The sequence below is a fragment of the Ranitomeya imitator genome, chromosome 7, assembly GCF_032444005.1.
Source record: "Ranitomeya imitator isolate aRanImi1 chromosome 7, aRanImi1.pri, whole genome shotgun sequence".
NCBI classification, from domain to species: domain Eukaryota; kingdom Metazoa; phylum Chordata; class Amphibia; order Anura; family Dendrobatidae; genus Ranitomeya; species Ranitomeya imitator.
This window is the reverse complement of record NC_091288.1, coordinates 143,210,290-143,224,516: the sequence shown is the minus strand read 5'-3', so window position 1 is coordinate 143,224,516 and position 14,227 is coordinate 143,210,290. Positions and strand designations below refer to the sequence as shown.

Below are 14,227 nucleotides of genomic sequence, written 5' to 3'. Positions count from 1 at the left end.
AATCTTAGAAATTTTTTATAGATTGGATAGATGGGGACATGATAATAGGCGCTTTAGTAAATTGATGGTTGCCATGTTGAAGTTCTGCACTATCAGGGGGACAGTAGAACTGATGGACTCCATCTTGAACCTTCTGTAAACTATGTATTTGTTCAGAGGCTTTAAGTTTATGATTATTCTGTAGACGCGACTTGGTTTTTTTTTTTTAATCAGGAAAAGCAGAGCGGAATGACCCTTTTCTTGAACTGGAGTGACTTCTCCCGAAGAGAGTAACCCTTTCAGACCAGATGTCAGGGAGTTATTCTCAGTCTTTGTGAAGGATAGGAGGAGAACTACATCTTTACTCTTTCTCAGACAGACTTTAAGATCCATGGGTTTGGGCAAATTGTGGGCAACTGAGGAAGGAACTCTGAAAGATGACCTCCTTCTATTCATTGTTTGTTCTGTCATTGGTTCTTGGAAATAAAAATGTTTCTACCCCATCCAACTTTGGGGTACCTCCACCAGCCTGTCTTTCCTTTCCCTCTGTATTGAGGGGATTGTTCTTGGGAAGGCAAAAAGGATCTTTTCCTAAACTTTTTTGGCTCAGGAAAAGCTTTTTTTCTTTAATAACTATGTCCCAAAAACAACACATAGGATGCTAGAAGTATTAACATAAACAATCCCTGGCAGTTATGAATATTGCTGCAGAGAACAAAAAGAAATTCTGGCTTAAGATAAAATAATATTATATATTTATACAAGAATAATTCACAAATATACAAAACGATGAGAAAAAGGCCTCCAATGGGAGGAGGTGCAGAAAATATAGGTGAGTTGCCTCAGGTCCCTGGATACAGAAATGATGTAGAATAAATATCTATTGGCTAAGTGAGCAGTAACCCAATGGTAAATGCAGCATACATAAATCAGAGAAACCTGCTAATAAATAAAGTGTATTATAAAGCAGTCTCCACAAAAATAGCTGCGTGAGTGAGATCCCAGAAATGCTCACAGCACTAAACAACACGTTTACCCCTGCAAGGAAGTGAAAGAGGAATGCTACTCAATATACCTAGAGAAATGCTGAATAATCAAATTAAAAGTGCAATCTCCACCTGAGTCTATAGATATAAAAAGCAATTCAATGAGTTCATCACCTCAGATGGTTTCTGTAGCCAGGACACCTGGAGCAGACAAAACGACAGCCGCACTTACCCGACCCCTACGCTGTTTCGCTTATGCTTCTTCCAGAGGATTGGTATATTGAGTAGTGTTCCACTTTCACTTTCTTGCAGGGGTAAACGTGTTGTTTAGTGCGTATGATGTAAGCGTATGATATTAAAATATAAGATGCATAAAGTTGTGCACAAACCAATCAAACAGAATCCCTATTAGAACATGGTAAAATTAAAATTCAGGTGTTGTACTACAGCTTTGATTAGGTAATGAAACATATAAATAGAAGGCTTTGGGCAGGTAGAGACATCCTCCCTGAGAAAGCAAATATGTGAAACGCGCATCGGGGCATGGGGCGCTTGGTGACTGATTTGGGTAATTATGCATCTGCTATAATGGCTGCACAACCTAATATTTTAGTTTAAGTCATTTATGTGACATACAGTTGTGCTCAAAAGTTTACATACCCAGGCAGAATTTTTTCTTTCTTCGCCTTTTTCAGAGAATATGAATGATAACACCAAAACTTTTTCTCCACTCATGGTTAGTGGTTGGGTGAAGCCATTTATAGTCAAACTACTGTGTTTTCTCTTTTTAAATCATAATGACAACCCAAAACATCCAGTCATTATCAAGGTGACACACAAGAAACATCTCACGATGGGTTAAACTAGCGAGCTGTCTCAAGACCTTCAAAACTCTATTGTTCCAAACCATACTGATGGCATTGGCAGCAGAAGACTTTCTAAACTACTGAAGGTTCCAGTGAGCACTGTTGGAGCCATAATACAGAAAAGACCATGATTTCACCATAAATTGGGCATGACCAGGTTCTCCCAGCAAGAGCCAAGTACCAACTGTGGAGAGCTACAGAAAGAGCTGGAATCAGCAGGTACAATTGTTTCAAGGAAAACTGCAGCACATGTCTGCTGCGACCAAAGAGCTTTTGGCTGAGGCTTTGGGTGATGCAGCTAATCCTGCTTTGCCTACTGCTAATCAGCATAAATCTCATTATAACAGTGTTACTTCTAGTACTAACAATCTTATTCCACAGAGTCTTTTGAAGGAGGTGCTGTGCTGATTTGAGCGCCTCCATCAAGGATTTTATGTGGAGTAGAAATGTCTGTTTTCTCTTTTGCCATCACAGAGAGAACAGCTTGGGTTAATCCTTGACACTGATCTCTCTTTCAAACCACATATCCAAGCCCTTTCCACTTCCTACCGACTTCAACTCAAAAATATTTCACGGATCCGTACATTCCTCAACCAAGAATCTGCAAAAACCCTAGTCAACCCTCATCATCTTCCGCCTTGACTACTGAAACCTCCTGCTCTGTGGCCTCCCCTCGAACACTCTTGCCCCCCTCCAATCTATTCTAAACTCTGCTGCCCGACTAATCCACCTGTCCCCCCGCTACTCCCTGGCCTCTCCCCTCTCTCAATCCCTGCACTGGCTCCCCATTACCCAAAGACTCCAGTTCAAAACCCTAACCATGACATACAAAACCATCCACAGACTGTGTCCTCCATATATCTGTGACCTAGTCTCCCGGTACTTACCTGCACGCAACCTCTGATCCTCACAAGATCTCCTCTTCCCACAATCGCATACAAAATTTCTCTTGCGCATCACCCCTACTCTGGAATTCTCTACAACACATCAGACTCTCGCCTACCATCGAAACCTTCAAAAAGAACCTGAAGACCTACCTCTTCCGACAAGCCTACAGTCTGCAGTAACCACCGATCCACCAAACCACTGCATGACCAGCTCTACCCTCGCCTACTGTATCCTTACCCATCTCTTGTAGGTTGTGAGCCCTTGCGGACAGGGTCCTCTCTCCTCCTGTACCAGTCGTGACTTGTATTGTTTAAGACCACTGCACTTGTTTTTACTATGTAAACCCCTTCTCACATGTAAAGCGCCATGGAATAAATGGCGCTATAATAATAAAAAAATAATAATAAATTTGAAAAGAGAGATAATGAAGCTGATTCAGATGATAGAAAGTGCAAAGTTCTTAAATCTTTTAATAAATTGGATCCAGGTATTTTCCATACCTCTGCTGTTCTCGGTGAAAAATTCCCTAATTTATGCAGCCGATTTTTCAGCATATCAACATAATTTTAGAAGCTTATCATTACTTTGGAGGCATGGCCTGGCTGAGTTATGATGAGGCTTATAGACAGAAATTGGCCGTTCATCCAAACGTTACTTGGGGTGTTAAAGATGTTGGTCTTTGGATCAATATGATGCTCCCGCAGAGACACTCAATTGTCAAGCAACCTGTTAACATGTTTAATAAGAAGGGCATTTGCTTTGCGTTTAAAGAAATGTCTTGCAAATCACTCAATAACTGCAACTTTCGCCACGAGTGCTCATTCTGCAGGGGTACCCACCACTCTGGCTAGTGTTTTACAAAGCAAATCACACAGCAGTCCACTATTAAAGAATTTAGTTTCAAATGCCCCAACACCAGTGAAGTTGGAAAAAATGTTAGCATGGTTAGACAGGTATCCAGATCAGGAGAGTAGGGACTTGCTATATCAGGGCTCTTTCAAGGCTTTTATATCCCCCTTTTAGAGGTAATGGTTGTAAATTGGTCAATAACTTACCCTCGTTGTTGAAATTTCCTGATATAGCAAAATAAAAAATATACAAAGAATTGGAGTTAGGCAGAGTATCAGGATGGGGGAGGGTGAGCCATGTGATATTCACCTGTCCCCAATCCACCACCGTGCGGTGTCTTCCACGTCCTCTGGCTGTGATGTTCAGGTCAGAGGGCACAATGACGTGTTTAGTGTGCGCACCACCCTCTGCCTGGTCACTGCAGAGAGACGGAAGACACAGCGGCACACAGCGGTGGAACGGGGACAGGTGAATATTGCAAGTGCCGATGTCCACGCCTGCTCAGGACAAGAGGCGGGTATGTCATTTTTTTTTTTATCACAGCAGCAGCATATGGAGCATAATATTCCATGGAGCATCTTATGGGGTCATAATCAACCTTTGTGCAGCATTATATGGGGCATATTTTGTATGGAGCATCTTATGGGGCCCATCATAAACTTTATGGAGCATTATATGGGGCTCCTGATTCAATATGGATATTCACAAACACTTAACCTACTGATGTCTCAATTAATTTTATTTATATTGGTATCTATTTTTATTTTTGAAATTTACCAGTAGCTGCTGCATTTCCCACCCTGGGCTTATACTCGAGTCATTACGTTTTCCCAGTTTTTTGTGGCAAAATTAGGGGTCTCTGCTTATACGCAGGTCGGCTTATACTCGAATATATTCTAGACTCAGAAGAGTGCTAGCCAGAGGTCTTATGCCGAGAACCTGTCCTTTTATTCCTCTTCACTTCAAACTTTCTGGCACAGTATCAGGGGACTGAAGTGAATAAATTTAGTTACGGAACTCAAAAAATTAGCCGTTCATTTTCCCTATCCTGATCTTATTATATTTCATTTAGGTGGGAACGATCTTGGAAAAATTAAAACGTTAGATCTTATGTCATTAATCAGAAAGGATCTTTCCTGTCTAAAGCCAGATTTCCCTCATTCATGTTTTGCTTTTTCCAGAGATCGTTCCTAGACTAATTTGGTCCGGGCCTAACTTAATATTTCTAGAGAAAATTCGGAGAAGAGTCAATAAAGGAATGGAAAGATTTATGATATTGCTTAATGGTTTTTCTTTTAGGCACCTGGATTTAGAAGGTTTCACCCCTGGCATTTATAGACGTGATAAGGTCCATCTTTCAGATATTGGGCTGGACATGTTTAATTTGAATCTTCAGTCAATGATTGAGAAATGGCTGTGGTGTTTTGGGGGCCATGTCCCGTCGAGTCATGGCGTTTGGGAAAATCACTCAGCTCTCTGGGTGGATTGGTTTATTGGAGGTTTATTTATTGCTATTTTAAACATTAATTTATTGAATTATGATAAAGTCTATTTTGGTTGCCCTAAATAAACATCACGGCAATTTTCTTCCATTAAAGGGAACCTGTCATCCCGAAAATTGCGAGTGAGGTAATCCCACCGTCTTTTTCTCCTTTTTCAGGTAACATCGGGGGCTTATCTACAGCATTACAGAATGCTGTAGATAAGCCCCTGATGCCGGTGGGAATACCTCACCCGCGATTTTCGGGGTGACAGGTTCCCTTTAAATGAGGTCTTGTGTTTTTATTCTAATATTGTATGGGTTTTGTGTTACCATGCAGTTTTACCGCATCTAATGAATGGGTAATTTACGGAGTGTCTCCGCTACATAAGATGATATGCTGCGGTCTGGAAAGACGTGCCGCATGTGCGTCTACACAGATGAGCCGGACGCGTCCGTGCACACATGGTGTGCATGGGATTTCTTGAAATCCCATCCACTATGCTGTAACATCTGGCCGCTGCATTTACTGACCGTGGGAACAAACCCTACGTAATGCACTCATCCTCCATAGCCTGTTTGCATGCTCACCACACCATACTCCATTGCTGGTTATAACCATTGTTTATTAACCCTTACGAGGGAGGTGTTGCCATACACATGTTATATCTTATATCTTAGACTGAACCAGGTCATTTGTTAATATATGTCCTTCCTTCTATGATTATCTCATTATTTTTGCACACAGCTATATCCCTGAGAAATGTGCAGTAGGACTGGTGGATATTTTTTTCAAGCATACGGATTTGTTTGCTTCAATTGCCTTTCCTAATGCTTGAACCGTCCTACATGAGATTCCAATATAGAAGGGGGCTGTATTGGTATTTTTTGTGCACCTATATGTATTTTTCTTACCTTACGCTTTCTTTCATCTCTTTTTATTGCTCATTGTTTTCCCTCCTTTAGTTGGTTAGGTTTGTAATAGGGTGAGCAGGTGTCAGCTGCCGCGGAGTGGGGGCGCCAAATTATCTATCAGGGTGCCAACCTCCACTGCTAGGAAGGGACAGCAGGTAAGCGTAGGGTTATATTAGGATAGGTGCACATTTGTGATCCATATTTGTATATTTATTTTTTTCTGTTTCATTGGGAAGTGGTATTTTTTAAAGAATTTTTGATTAAACTTATACTTTTTAAGGGGACAACATGTTACACAGTCCATTGCTGAAGAAAAAGCATTTTCAAGAGTGTTGAAAATTTGTTCAACAACATTTAGACAAGCCTGTGAAATGCTGGGAAAATATAGTCTGGTCAGATGAGACCAAAATGTAACCCTTTGGATGCCATAATGCCTACATACAGCATGTTTGGAAGCAAAAAGCCATTGAATGTCACCCAAAAAACACCATATAAACAGTGAAGTTTGGAGGTGGGACCATCACAGCATGGGGCTATTTTTCATCATAGGGCACTGGCAAACTTCATCTGAAGGAAGGATGAATGGACAATTGTAACAAAACATTCTTGATGACAAATCTTCTGCTATCTATCAGGATGATAAAGATGAAACGAGGGTGGACATTTCAGCAAGACAATGAGGCCAAACACACAACCAAGGAAACTCTCAATTGATTTCAGAGAAAAAAAATAAAGCTGCTAGAATGGCCATTCCAATCACCTGACATGAATCCAATAGAACATTTAAGGAAGGAACTAAAGCTCATAGTTCACAGAAGGAGCCAACAGGACCGTCAGGATTTGAAGACTGTTTGTGTGGAAGAATGGGCCAAAATCACACCTGAGCAATGCATGTCACTAGTTTGTCCTTTACCGGAGGCATCTTGAAGCTGTCATCACCAACAAAGGCATTCCTACGAAGTATTAAATAAAATTCAGAAAGCGCGTTGAATACTTTTCCTCTGTGTCATTTCTCATTATTACCCCCATTTAATTTATGGACATCTATGGTTTTATTTCATTGTCTGTGTGGATTGGATATGGTAAGAATTTCATGTCAAGAGCGCCTTTAGAAATATATTTACTTAGAAAATTGGTGACGTGTAGTGATGGGTGAACCCTAACAGTAAAGTTCGGGGTCGGGGGCTGCACCGAACACCAACTTCTCCAGGAAGTCTGTGACTGTTTGGGTTCAGCCCCAAACCCCCCCCCCCCCAAACAACGGGTGTTTCCAACGCTACATGTCAGCATGGCAAAAACCGCCTCCGATGTCTGTTCTTTCGTAATTTGAATAAAGGACATTGATTCACAGCAACATCAGGGTGAGTGCCATATGTATAATATATTTTTTTAAATGATTAAACTAGACTTTTTAATTCTGTACTTTAGTGTGGTGTATCTTCTCGATTATTTGGCGATTCTCCCTTACACACACCTACTTTGTGCTTCTGTGTATCAGTAATTGAGGTGTGAGTGATCATTAGATGGCTGTCAGCTGCTGGACAGAAGATTGTTCAGCTATCTCTCCAGCCTCTTCCCTACACAGAAGCACTCACATTAAAGTGCCGCATAACCCATCAATATTGGCGGCTTCAGCTGATGTTAATGTAAGGTCTCATTCAGGCATCAGTGACTTTTCACGTATATGAAACATGGTAAGAGTGTCATTGGTGTTTTGGATCAGTGTGTCTATTCTTGTCACCATTGTTTCATCAGATATCTTCGAGTAGTGGAAATATAAACAAATTGGGAGTCACGGCCTGCAAAAAAAAAACCGTGGACAGCACCATGGATTATCATGGGTTTCAATTCTGAGAAAATCGGACATCTGAATAAGGTCTTAACCCCTCTGTGACCTTAGACGTACTATCCCGTCGAGGTGCCCTGGGCTTATCTGACCCTGGACGGGATAGTACGTCATAGCGATCGGCAGCGCTCACGGGGGGAGCGCCGCCGATCGCGGCCGGGTGTCAGCTGCTTATCGCAGCTGACATCCGGCACTATGTGCCAGGAGCGGTCACGGACCGCCCCCGGCACATTAACCCCTGGCACACCGCGATCAAAGATGATCGCGATGTGCCGGCGGTGCAGGGAAGCACCGCGCAGGGAGGGGGCTCCCTGCGGGCTTCCCTGAGCCCCCCGCAGCAACGCGATGTGATCGCGTTGCTGCGAGGGTCTGCTCACCTCCCTCCCTGCTCGAGCCCCGGATCCAAGATGGCCGCGGATCCGGGTCCTGCAGGGAGGGAGGTGGCTTCACAGAGCCTGCTTAGAGCAGGCACTGTGAAGCCTGCAGCGCTGCATGTCAGATCAGTGATCTGACAGAGTGCTGTGCAAACTGTCAGATCACTGATCTGTGATGTCCCCCCCTGGGACAAAGTAAAAAAGTAAAAAAAAAATTTTCCAAATGTGTAAAAAAAAAAAAAAAAAATATTCCAATATAATGAAAAAAAAAAAAAATATATTATTCCCATAAATACATTTCTTCATCTAAATAAAAAAAAAACCAATAAAAGTACACATATTTAGTATCGCCGCGTCCGTAACGACCCGACCTATAAAACTGTCCCACTAGTTAACCCCTTCAGTAAACACCGTAAGAAAAAAAAAAAAAAAACGAGGCAAAAAACAACGCTTTATTATCATACCGCCGAACAAAAAGTGGAATAACACGCGATCAAAAGGACAGATATAAATAACCATGGTACCGCTGAAAGCGTCATATTGTCCCGCAATAAAAGAGCCGCCATACAGCATCATCAGCAAAAAAATAAAAAAGTTATAGTCCTGAGAATAAAGCGATGCAAAAATAATTATTTTTTCTGTAAAATAGTTTTTATCGTATAAAAGCACCAAACCATAAAAAAATGATATAAATGAGGTATCGCTGTAATCGTACTGACCCGAAGAATAAAACTGATTTATCAATTTTACCAAACGCGGAACGGTATAAACGCCTCCCCCAATAGAAATTCATGAATAGCTGGCTTTTGGTCATTCTTCCTCACAAAAATCGGAATAAAAAGCGATAAAAAAATGTCACGTGCCCGAAAATGTTTTCAATAAAAACGTCAACTCGTCCCGCAAAAAACAAGACCTCACATGACTCTGTGGACCAAAATATGGAAAAATTATAGCTCTCAAAATGTGGTATTGCAAAAAATATTTTTTGCAATAAAAAGGGTCTTTCAGTGTGTGACGGCTGCCAATCATAAAAATCCGCTAAAAAACCCGCTATAAAAGTAAATCAAACCCCCCTTCATCACCCCCTTAGTTAGGGAAAAATAAAAAAAAATGTATTTATTTCCATTTTCCCATTAGGGCTAGGGTTAGGGCTAGGATTAGGGTTAGGGTTAGGGCTAGGGTTAGGGCTAGGGTTAGGGCTAGGGTTAGGGCTAGGGCTAGGGTTAGGGCTAGGGTTAGGGCTAGGGTTGGGGTTAGGGCTAGGGTTAGGGCTGGGGTTAGGGCTAGGGTTAGGGCTAGGGTTAGGGCTAGGGTTAGGGCTACAGTTAGGGTTGGGGCTAAAGTTAGGGTTAGGGTTTAGATTACATTTACAGTTGGGAATAGGGTTGGGATTAGGGTTAGTGGTGTGTCAGGGTTAGAGGTGTGGTTAGGGTTACCGTTGGAATTAGGGTTAGGGGTGTGTTTAGATTAGGGTTTCAGTTATAATTGGGGGGTTTCCACTGTTTCGGCACATCAGGGGCTCTCCAAACACGACATGGCGTCCGATCTCAATTCCAGCCAATTCTGCGTTGAAAAAGTAAAACAGTGCTCCTTCCCTTCCGAGCTCTCCTGTGTGCCCAAACAGGGGTTTACCCCAACATATGGGGTATCAGCGTACTCAGGACAAATTGGACAACAACTTTTGTGGACCAATTTCTCCTGTTACCCTTGGGAAAATACAAAACTGGGGGCTAAAAAATAATTTTTGTGGGAAAACAAAAAGATTTTTTATTTTCACGGCTCTGCGTTATAAACTGTAGTGAAACACTTGGGGGTTCAAAGTTCTCACAACACATCTAGATAAGTTCATTGAGGGGTCTAGTTTCCAATATGGGGTCACTTGTGGGGGGTTTCTACTGTTTAGGTACATTAGGGGCTCTGCAAACGCAATGTGACGCCTGCAGACCAATCCATCTAAGTCTGCATTCCAAATGATGCTCCTTCCCTTCCGAGCCCTCCCATGCGCCCAAACGGTGGTTCCCCCCCACATATCGGGTATCAGCGTACTCAGGACAAATTGGACAACAACATTTAGGGTCCAATTTCTCCTGCTAACCTTGGAAAAATACAAAACTGGGGGCTAAAATATAATTTTTGTGGAAAAAAAAATATTTTTTATTTGCATGGCTCTGCGTTATAAACTGTAGTGAAATACTTGGGGGTTCAAAGCTCTCACAACACATCAAGATGAGTTCCTTAGGGGGTCTACTTTCCAAAATGGTGTCACTTGTGGGGGGTTTCTATTGTTTAGGTACATTAGGGGCTCTGCAAACGCAATGTGACGCCTGCAGACCATTCCATCTAAGTCTGCATTCCAAATGGCGCTCCTTCCCTTCCGAACCCTCCCATGCGCCCAAATGGTGGTTCCCCCCCACATATGGGGTATCAGCGTACTCAGGACAAATTGGACAACAACTTTTGGGGTCCAATTTCTCCTGTTACCCTAGGGAAAATACAAAACTGGGGGCTAAAAAATAATTTTTGTGGGAAAAAAATTTTGTTTTATTTTTACGGTTCTGCATTATAAACTTCTGTGAAGCACTTGGTGGGTCAAAGTGCTCACCACACATCCAGATAAGTTCCTTAGGGGGTCTACTTTCCAAAATGGTGTCACTTGTGGGGGGTTTCAATGTTTAGGCACATCAGTGGCTCTCCAAACGCAACATGGCGTCCCATCTCAATTCCTGTCAATTTTGCATTGAAAAGTCAAATAGCGCTCCTTCCCTTCCGAGCTCTCCCATGCGCCCAAACAGTGGTTTACTGCCACATATGGGGTATCAGCGTACTCAGGACAAATTGGACAACAACTTTTTGGGTCCAATTTCTCCTCTTACCCTTGGTAAAATAAAACAAATTGGAGCTGAAGTAAATTTTTTGTGTAAAAAAGTTAAATGTTCATTTTTATTTAAACATTCCAAAAATTCCTATTAAACACCTGAAGGGTTAATAAACTTCTTGAATGTGGTTTTGAGCACCTTGAGGGGTGCAGTTTTTAGAATGGTGTCACACTTGGGCATTTTCTATCATATAGACCCCTCAAAATGACTTCAAATGAGACGTGGTCCCTAAAAAAAAATGGTGTTGTAAAAATGAGAAATTGCTGGTCAACTTTTAACCCTTATAACTCCCTAACAAAAAAAAAAATTGGTTCCAAAATTATGCTGATGTAAAGGAGACATGTGGGAAATGTTACTTATTAAGTATTTTGTGTGACATATCTCTGTGATTTAATTGCATAAAAATTCAAAGTTTGAAAATTGCGAAATTTTCAAAATTTTCGCCAAATTTCCGTTTTTTTCACAAATAAACGCAGGTACTATCAAAGAAATTTTACCACTATCATGAAGTACAATATGTCACGAGAAAACAATGTCAGAATCACCAGGATCCGTTGAAGCGTTTCGGAGTTATAACCTCATAAAGGGACAGTGGTCAGAATTGTAAAAATTGGCCTGGTCATTAACGTGCAAACCACCCTTGGGGGTAAAGGGGTTAATGTGTATGGGGGACTCAAGGCAATTTAGAAGTGAAGCTGACCGGCTGCTCCATGTTTATCTTGTAAGGGTATGTTCACACGTTCAGGATTTCCATCCTTTTTTTTTCAGGACAGTTTTTTTTTAAAAACTGCAGCTCTTGGCAGAAAACGCAGGTCCTTTTTTTGGTCCTTTTTTTGTCCTTTTTTGATGCGTTTTTTGATGCGTTTTTTGATGCGTTTTTTTATCCTTTTTTTATGCAGTTTTCTATGCAGAGACTGTGTGTTTCCTAGGAAGCTTTTTAGGGCTAAAATGGCTGAAAATACCCTAACCCTACCCCTAACCCTACCCCTAACCCTACCCCTACCCCTATTCTAACCTTAGTGAAAAAAAAAAAAAAAAAAATTTCTTAATTTTTTTATTGTCCCTACCAATGGGGGTGACAAAGTGGGGGGGGTGTCATTTACTATTTTTTTATTTTGATCACTGAGATAGGTTATATCTCAGTGATGAAAATGCACTTTGGAGCGAATCTGCCGGCCGGCAGATTCGGCGGGCGCACTGCGCATGCGCCCGCCATTTTGCAAGATGGCGGCGCCCAGGGAGAAGACGGCCGGACGGACACCGGGACGCCGGGTAAGTATAAGGGGGGGGAGATTAGGGCACGGGGGGGGCATCGGAGCACTGGGGGGGGGGCATCGGAGCACGGGGGGGGGACATCGGAGCACGGGGGGGCGGGATCGGAGCACGGGGGGGCAGCCACACTCCGCCCACGCACTTCCGCCCGCTCCCCCGCACTTCCTGCTGCAGCGGTTCTGCACATCAAATCGCAGTAAAACCCGCAGATATATTTTTGATCTGCGGGTTTTACTGCGATTTTGACCTCACAATGGAGGTCTATGGGTGCAGAACCGCTGCGGTTCAGGAAAAAGAAGTGACATGCTCCTTCTTTTTTGCCGCAGCTATTCTGCGCGGCTTTTTAAACGAAATTACGGATCATGTGCACAGCAGTGACTGTTTTCCATAGGGTTACATTGTTATGTACCCTGCATGGAAAACAGCTGCGGAACCGCAGCGGCAAAACCGCTGCGGTTCCGCAGTAAAAGACGCACTGTGTGAACATGGCCTAAATGAGGCCTGGTGTGGAAATCATGAAGCAAATGTCGCCTGCCCCCATGGCCGCCTACTAACCTTTGTCTGAAAATATGATTTGTCTTGTAAATAAATAAACTACTTTTGCACCAGGAAAGTTGAAGAGCCTCCTGTGCCTTGTGGTGCTCATAGCACTTGTGGCCACAACGTCGTCCTATATGTCACACATTCAGTCTGTACAGGACATTTCCTCTCACATACAGGATGCCGACAATGAAAATAAAGCCCTGCTAAGTCATCACAAGTATCAATGGCAGCACCAGTCTCATCAGACTCGCCAGAATTCACCAGGTGACAGACACCACTGAGCCAGGCACTCACCAGGTGACAGACCCCACTGAGCCAGGCACTCACCAGGTGACAGACCCCACTGAGCCAGGCATTCACCAGGTGACAGACCCCACTGAGCCAGGCATTCACCAGGTGACAGACCCCACTGTGCCAGGCATTCACCTGGTGACAGACGCCACTGAGCCAGGCATTCACCAGGTGACAGACCCCACTGAGCCAGGCATTCACCAGGTGACAGACCCCACTGAGCCAGGCATTCACCAGGTGACAGACACCACTGAGCCAGGCATTCACCAGGTGACAGACCCCACTGAGCCAGGCATTCACCAGGTGACAGACGCCACTGAGCCAGGCATTCACCAGGTGACAGACCCCACTGAGCCAGGCACTCACCAGGTGACAGACCCCACTGAGCCAGGCACTCACCAGGTGACAGACCCCACTGAGCCAGGCATTCACCAGGTGACAGACACCACTGAGCCAGGCATTCACCAGGTGACAGACGCCACTGAGCCAGGCATTCACCAGGTGACAGACCCCACTGAGCCAGGCATTCACCAGGTGACAGACCCCACTGAGCCAGGCATTCACCAGGTGACAGACCCCACTGAGCCAGGCATTCACCAGGTGACAGACACCACTGAGCCAGGCATTCACCATTTGACAGACGCCACTGAGCCAGGCACTCACCAGGTGACAGACGCCACTGAGCCAGGCATTCACCAGGTGACAGACCCCACTGAGCCAGGCATTCACCAGGTGACAGACACCACTGAGCCAGGCATTCACCAGGTGACAGACACCACTGAGCCAGGCATTCACCAGGTGACAGACACCACTGAGCCAGGCATTCACCAGGTGACAGACACCACTGAGCCAGGCATTCACCAGGTGACAGACGCCACTGAGCCAGGCACTCACCAGGTGACAGACGCCACTGAGCCAGGCATTCACCAGGTGACAGACCCCACTGAGCCAGGCATTCACCAGGTGACAGACACCACTGAGCCAGGCATTCACCAGGTGACAGACACCACTGAGCCAGGCATTCACCAGGTGACAGACACCACTGAGCCAGGCACTCACCTG

General features: G+C 43.8%; 1 protein-coding gene across 2 annotated transcripts in view; it reads right to left on the bottom strand.

Annotated features, from left to right (window-relative positions):
- The window catches only part of CALCRL (calcitonin receptor like receptor), a 163,743-nt gene that overhangs the window by 148,794 nt on the left and 722 nt on the right, over positions 1-14,227 (bottom strand). The gene's annotated exons all lie outside the window — the stretch shown is intronic.